An 8,247-nucleotide genomic window follows, 5' to 3' on the forward strand; every position below is an offset into this window, starting at 1 on the left:
CCTTAGCATGCACTTGAGCTGAAGTCTATACTAACTTCACTCCACATGAAAGGGGCGGGTTGCTTTGCCTCTGGGTCCTTGTGCCACTCACTGACATCAAACCAGACAAAACTGAAAGTGACCGAGGGAGGTATTATTTTTCATTTATCATTGTTTTGAAGTGTAGGAATTGTTTGGGTTGTGTCTGATAGAGCATTGTTATCGGATAGTGGATACAACAATCTTTTTAACTTCCCACATTCTGGGAGTATGATCTTATGACATTTTTCTCACCTGAAGCTGTTTGAAACCTTGACTAATAACCTAGTTTTATGCATTAAACAGTTCAGACCTGATATGAATATGAATCAATATTCCTATTAAGAGTGAGTGGTGGCAAAGTAGACAGATAATTACAATTTGCTGTCAAGTTCAGGCAACCCGTCCACTGAGAAATTAACCGGCATCAAATCAGTAATAACTCTAATCTGCTCAATTTGGCCAATTTACACAAAGCACCTCTTGAATAAACGTACATCACCTTTAAAGTATTCACAGTCAGCAAGAACGATTAAAGAGTGAGAACGAATATTAAATTATGTAAATTATGTCATTATATTATGATGAATTTTTTTTCGCCTTTAATTTGGGTGTTCTTTTTAACGCTTTTTACTTTACCAGTTCAACAACACGAGATCTGACAAAAACAGATAACAGACTAGTAAATGCACTCGTTGTTTTGGCTGGACATCTGCTGTCATATATTAGTTTGTAACATTTTAAGTTAAGGACAGATACTTTATAGCTTATTGAATCTCTTGTTCTCTCCTCCCTCATGGGTGTTTTCCATGTAATTCCTTTAGAATAATAATGTTTCATCGGGTACCTTCTTAAGTTTTTCCAGAAGCACGTGTTTTTCTGAATTTGTATTATTTGATTTCAACCCACATAATGGTATGCACATAAAGTAGCCTGAAATTGTAATTAAATTTAAAAAGAGATGCCAATTTAGGGGCCAAACATACAGATTGCAGCACAAATTTAAAAATCAAAGCAAACATTATAGGATTAACCTGTGCAGCACAGATTTAAATACACATTTCCGGCCACTATTCCTACTACTCTTTTGCAGTATGACAATCAACCCAAATTTCACCTTACATACATTTTACATTGTACTTTATTTAAATATTTCTAAAAATGTTTAGATTTAAAATTGTAACTTCTTTTAAATGTTTTAAAAATGTAAATATTTCCAAGTCACTAATTAATTAAGAAAATGTGAAATATTAGTCATGTTAACTTTCTTTGAATTAAAGTTCAGATTTCCATTTTAGCACACAATTTATAGACTGGGACATTCGCATTTCATGTCAGATAACTTCAAGACCAACTAAAAAAAAAGAAATTTAAAATTCTTATTAAAAATGCATTTTTACAAGTTAATGTTTGAATATACATTGTCATTTTACTGAAACAAAGAGCATTTCTGTAGTTTGTGGTTTTAGTGTTTCTGTTTCTGAACAATTTTTCTAGCTGTTTTATTATGTGTCAACAGTGCCCTCTACTGTTGTGTGAGGTGAACACCACACAAACCAGTTTGAGCTTACTTTACAAGAGTAGCCCTGGGGGCGAAAAGGTCATAAACTACTACACAAATAAATGAATACACAAATAAACGTTCATACAGTACTCTGTAAACTGATGTTTATAATGGTATGGGTTGTAATTGGTTTATGTTTGAGTGTGTTGAACAAGCCCTTCCCGATGTGTGAAGAGAGTCATCCCTATTCCTATATTTGGCTGACCCCAGGAGTAAGCTTGGTTATGTAAGTAGCTGTTGTCTCTCAATCTTTTAGATATGTATTTAGTTTGGGTTTTGTGCTTTGGAAAAAACATACTACAAATGTGGTTTTCATATCAGGTGGGCCAACTGCTGACAGGCATCCCTACATACAGCTGACACCATATTGTTTAATGAAATTACTTTTTGCCTCCTCTGTTTATTGAATATAACTAGTTTTTATTATTTTAATTATTTTTTCACGATCACAATTGAATTATGTGTGCGATTGTTTTAAAGAAGCTTGAAAAATAAAATTAAGACATGAGTATCTGTTTTTTTGTTGTTGTTGAAGTTTTTCATTTTAGGGCTTTTTGAGGGTAAAACATGAATGGTGTAATTTAGAAGAATAGATCTGTATAGAGTTAGTTATGCTTTATAGTTCACTCATAACTCTGGGGAAGTAAATTGTAGCAGAGTAAATTTAAAGCTCCTCTGAACACAGTTAATTTCTTTTAGCTCTGAACTGAGTAAAATATTTACTCTGAGCATAATTAACTCTGGAAAATGTTATCTGGCATAGAGTACAATTTTCTTCAATTTGAGTATATTTTACTGTGTATAAATAGGATGCGGGCCAGTTTTTTACCATATCATCATTTCTTCTGTTATTTTGTATTTCTGTTATTTATTGCATTTTATTCCTTTTACACTGTTTTTGTTGCTGTTACTTATAGGTCATATGTTAAAACATGCACAGAAATCCAGTATTTTTGCCTTTTCATTATATGTAATTAAAAGGGATATTGTCTTTTTAATTGTATTGTATATTCCTTATTGCATTAGTTTACCCAAAAATGAAATTCACTCACCCCCAGTAGCCTACTTCCAAGATGTGGGTGGCATTGTTTTTTTTAAGAAGATATTTATGAAGATATTTGGTTGAATTAATGAAATTAATAAAAGTCAAAAACGCTAATACATTCACCACAAAAGTAATCCCTGCCCCTTGGCGTTAAACTGGCATCTTATAAAGAGAGTCAATTGGTCTGTGCAAGAAACTGAACGCTATATCATAGATATATGGCTATTATCACATCTTCGGGTGAATTCCTATCGCATTCATCTGCCCCATGCACTATCCTTTGAAGTGCAAATTCTGGAGGGAGATGAACAGCTGTTTTCGTAAATATAGCTGTTTAAATAATACATAATGAATGCAGTAATAAAAACAACGTAGTTTTCACCTTATCTGAGACAACAGTTCACGTGGTGTAGTACCCTTCCTGCAGTTACTTTCAAGGGCAGAAGACGCGTTACGGAACGCGACCTATCGCGTGCGCAAAGCGACTCCCTGTGGCTGTGGATTGCCTATTATAACGTTGTAAATAACATTACGATTTTTGGACAGACCGATCAAATCGCTTTATAAGACGTCAGTCGTAAGAAAGTAAAGCCGCGGGAATTACTTTCGTATTGAATGTAGCAGCCTTTTGGACTTTCAAAGATGGACGAGCATTTCTTAAAGCACACCGTTCTTAAAGTCTCTCCACTTATTTGAAATGTTAAGGCGGGCCAGGTAAAGATGATTGACGGGCCGCCAGTTGACTAGCCCTGCTGTATGTGTAACGGAGGCCAGCTAGTAAAGAGCTGTGCAGAGTGTAAACCTCACTCCCCGACCAACAGAGACGCTCTAGCGACAGACGCTAGAGACTGCGGTCTTTAGCCTCCTCGTTAGAGCGCCCGTCTCCCATTCGGACCGTCGCCGGTTCGAGGCCCGTGCAGAGCGGTGCAAGTGGGACCGGTTACATATGGTTTGCATGAGCTCTCTGAAGTTTGATTGAAATTAAGATAAGAGCCTTATAAATGTATTCTGATCAAAGTCAAGATGATGTTTTGAAAATCAAATCCCAAAATATGCGACTGAGTTGATATTAAAGATTTAACACAGCATTGGTGTGATTATGGATTATGGTCAGGTTATGATACACAGTTTCATAAAAATAAATCTGATTTCTCAAACAATGCAGTGTTCTTTATCACATCTACCTGCATTTATTAATGATTTTATTATTTATGTTCATATTTGTGGTCCAGCTACATTGTACAGTATATAAAGAAATAGTGATAGAGAAATATGAAGAAATAGTTATAGTAAATATTACAGCAGAGTCATTTATCCCAGAGAAAAACAGCCCAAAACATGATAACGCCTCTAATCTCATCCTCCTGCACTGTGAAATCACAAACAGAAAACATCCCTTCCACACCGGGAAAGGCTCTTAAAATCGTTTGTACAACAACAGATATCAGCAAGCACTTTAAAAAGTTTGGAGAAATGTTTTTCTCCTACCTGCAGCAAAAGGATTCACACTGTCTTCTGCGTGCCATGTCATCTGTAATCTCTTTCTGGAGAAAGAACGAATGTGTGTAAAAGTTTTTGAATCAGTTAGTCATGCATGAGAGGTGTGAGGGCCAGTGAACTGACCAACTTTAAACAGTTACTGTACAGTTACTGCCAGACTCAAGACAAAAGTTCAACAGAGATACAGAAACACACAGTTGTGCAGATCATGCTGACGTTCTCTTTTAAGAAAATATTAACATTGAAATCAATACAGGTGTAACGTCCCTTCCCTCCAAGTGAGAATGTTATGGGTGTTGCCCAGATTCTTTCAAAATATGTGGTTTGTAAATACAATGAACTTGAATTTCAAACCAATTACTAGCCTTCTGCTATACTGTACAACACAGGGTTTCACACGAACTGCAACCACGAAAAACAACAACAAGTAAACTATAAATGAGAATTTAATTGAATGAATTAGATAGAATAAAGAATAAATGAATTAAAAGAGAAAAAGAAATGAATCAATGATATATAAATGTCAGGACAATATCACTGTTGTATTAGTGTGCCAAGTCAACAAAGTTGCTTTGAAATTAAATGGTTTTCTGTTTTGGCATAGGCATATGATGTACCAACAAAAATATAAAGAAAAAACATCAGGTAATTTGACATTTTTGTGCAAAACAAATTAAACATTTCATTGGTGACAAAAAGGTTCTTCATATCTACAGTACTGTTAATTTTACATAACATTTGCTTGGTTTCTTCTTCTCAAAATCCTTAATCATGGGTATAAACTAAATCTTAATGTCAATTTTCAATGTGGTTTCAATTATTTGCACCCCACTGTATCACATGTATGCATTCACTGTTTCCCAAATGAATCAAAATCATGACATCAACAAACAAATTTAGGACAGTATCTTGTCATGATTTGGGGTGAGAGACATGGACAGAGAACACAAGTGCAGACGGGAGGTAAGGGGTTAAACCAGTGGTCACCAACCTTTTTGGGCCCATGATCCCCGACCTCGGAATTGTTGAAAGGCAAGATCTACCACTCAAAAAGTTGAAAATAAAAACAGCCCAGATTGAACTTCCAGCTTGAGGCCTTTTATTTAGCCTATAATTGTGGGTCTATTTGAATTACCTGAAATTCTTTATTCCACTTTTCAGACGCAACTAAGCAAACTCTGTAACATGTAGAGTTGCCACTTTCAGTGTGCCAAAATGAGGTGAAAAACACCAATTCAAACACCAGCTCAAGGACTAATTCACACATGACAGCTTGACATTAAAACGAGGTTAAGAATAAGTTTAACAAGACCCTAATTATTTAGGTATTTACTGTATAAAGAGTTGTTATTTATGATGCATTTATTTGGTTTACTTTTATTAAGTAAATACAGTATATAGATGGAAATGTTATAAATAGGCCCTAATAATAACAACAAGGTCAATGATTTATGTTAAATCATTTATCTATTTACTTTTACCCGTCTAATAATGTCTTGGTAATAAGTATCTGTTTCACAAAATAGCTAAAGGTCTGACAATGTAGTATGGAATGGGCGATCATTAGGCTAATTGAAAACATAAATAGGACGTCAGCAGATGTCATCTCCTGCATGAGATAGTACTGAAAACTGCAGTTTACCATCATTCACAATTACAACTTTGTGAATAGACTGATGTTGTCTTTCAGACAAGCTCAACATTAAAATAGGCCGCTTTTAATGTTATATTATTGAAGTTATATTCGCTGAAGACAGAGACCGCGACTCCTGATACGCGGACAGCAAGAAACGCGTGCATCATCCACACTCGCGGCGCTTGCTTGCGCATCCAGTGTCAAAGCACAAAAACGCGTACACCAACTAACAAGTGGCATTTTAATGTCATATGAATAAACAGTTTTTAAGTGTAATGCACCGCAACAGTATGGTGACCTCCAAATGACAGTTACGCCAGTGCATGCGCGAGTCTCTTTTTGCGTTTGATCACTGACCACCGACATTAGAAACGCTGAAGAGCGATCACGCGCAGTCGCGCATCACAATGAAATGTGATTAATGATAACGTTTCATTAAAAGCTCACGCAGGTAATCATTATTTACACAGCCGTGAAAAGATTAATGCAGAACTTAAAAACATACAACCGCTGAATGAAGAGAAAGAGAGATGCGCTTGCAAAACTGAACATTGATCAGGCACAATATATTTGTCTATTAATTTTCCTATTAGCCTACTTTCGGGGATCGACAGGTAACGTCTCAAAGATCGACCAGTCGATCGCGATCGACGGGTTGGCGACCACTGGGGTTAAACAATACTTTAATATACTTGTAATAAAACAAGGACAAAACAAAAACCCACGATGGGGAACATAACTAAACATGGAAACAGGAACAAGGACTAACTAAACTAACAGGACTAGACTAAAACACATCACATAACTACAAAATAAACTACACGTACTAAAAGACAGGAACTCACCCACATTACACAAACACGACACAACAATGATCCAGCACAAGGCAGAGGACACAGGGGCATTAAATAAGAGGACAAACCATGAGGGAACAGGTGTGGGCCATGAAACCAATAACGAGCAATTAAGGAGACGAAATGGCGGGAACAGGGACGCGACACCGGAGAGAAAGAGAATGTGGAAGGCCAAGTGGGCCAAAACTTCTCTCTCCATGTAAAACAAGAGGTTCTGTCATGGTTCTGCCACTAGCTCAAGAAAAGCAAGACAAGATGGGGCAGAACCATGACAGAAGCCTCCCCTTAAGGAGCGGCATCCTGACGCTCCCTAAGGAACAAACAAGCCAAGACAGACTGTGACAAAAACCCTAACTATACAAGACATGACCAAAAAACATGATACATAAAAAAAGTCCAAACAAAGACATGGCGCCAGCTGGAAGGCCGGCTGGACAGGACATGGCGCCGGCTGGAAGGCCGGCTGGACAGTACATGGCGCCGGCTGGAAGGCCGGCTGGACAGTACATGGTGGCTGGAAGGCCGACTGGGAGGCCGGCTATCACCGGCTGGGCAGGCCTGGATGTTGATGAGACGGGGCGGGAAGTCGGTGGCTGGGCAGCGCTCTCTGGCAGCTGGGCAGCGTTCTCCAATGGCTGGGCAGCGCTCTCTGGCAGCTGGGCAGCAAACAAGGACAGGAACAACACATAAACAGGGTGTCGACTCGACAGGTCTGGGTACTAGCTGGGATGCCGGCAGGGATCTGTGGTGGGAACGGAACACCGGCGGCCTCAACCCTGGAGGGGAATCCGATGACCTTGTACCTGGAGGGGAGCCCGGCAGCCTCGACCCTGGATGAGAACCTGGTGGCCCCGACTCTTGAGGGGGAGTCCGGCGGCCTCGACCCTGGAGGGGAACCCGGTGGCATCAACCACCCCCGCTGCGATCCCTCTGTCTGCTGGGTCCTGAATGGCTGGATCATTCGGTCATGATTCTCGGGTGAGGTGAGAGACAGAGGACCCAAGTGCAGACGGGAGGTAAGGGGTTAAACAAGACTTTAATAATATATAATTACAAAACAAAAACCCATGATGGGGAACATAACAAAACATGGAAACAGGAACAAGGACTAATTAAACTAAGATAACAACACTTGACATTAACCACAATAAACTAGACTATCTACAGCACAGGAAGGGACGGGACAGGACAGGACAGGACAGGACAGGACAGGACAGGACGGGAACTCACCCACATGACACAAACACGACACAACAATGATCCAGCACAAGACAGAGGACACAGGGGCATTAAATAAGGGGACAAATCAAGAGGGAACAGGTGTGGCGCATGAAACCAATAACGAGCAATTAAGGAGACGAAATGGCGGGAACAGAGACGTGACACCGGAGAGAAAGAGAATGTGGAAGGCCAAGTGCACCAAAACTTCTCTCTCCACGTAAAAAAACAAGAGGTTCTGTCATGGTTCTGCCACTAGCTCAAGAAAAGCAAGACAAGATGGGGCAGAACCATGACAGTATCTGCTGTTCATGTGAACCTTTCAACATTTCTCTGGTTCTGGCCCCTTTGGCGCTCTGGCAACCCACTCAAAAGGGCCAATGGTTGACAGAAAGTCCTGTACTGTTCCACA

This window comes from Triplophysa rosa, linkage group LG13, assembly GCF_024868665.1.
Source record: "Triplophysa rosa linkage group LG13, Trosa_1v2, whole genome shotgun sequence".
In the NCBI taxonomy this organism is placed as follows: domain Eukaryota; kingdom Metazoa; phylum Chordata; class Actinopteri; order Cypriniformes; family Nemacheilidae; genus Triplophysa; species Triplophysa rosa.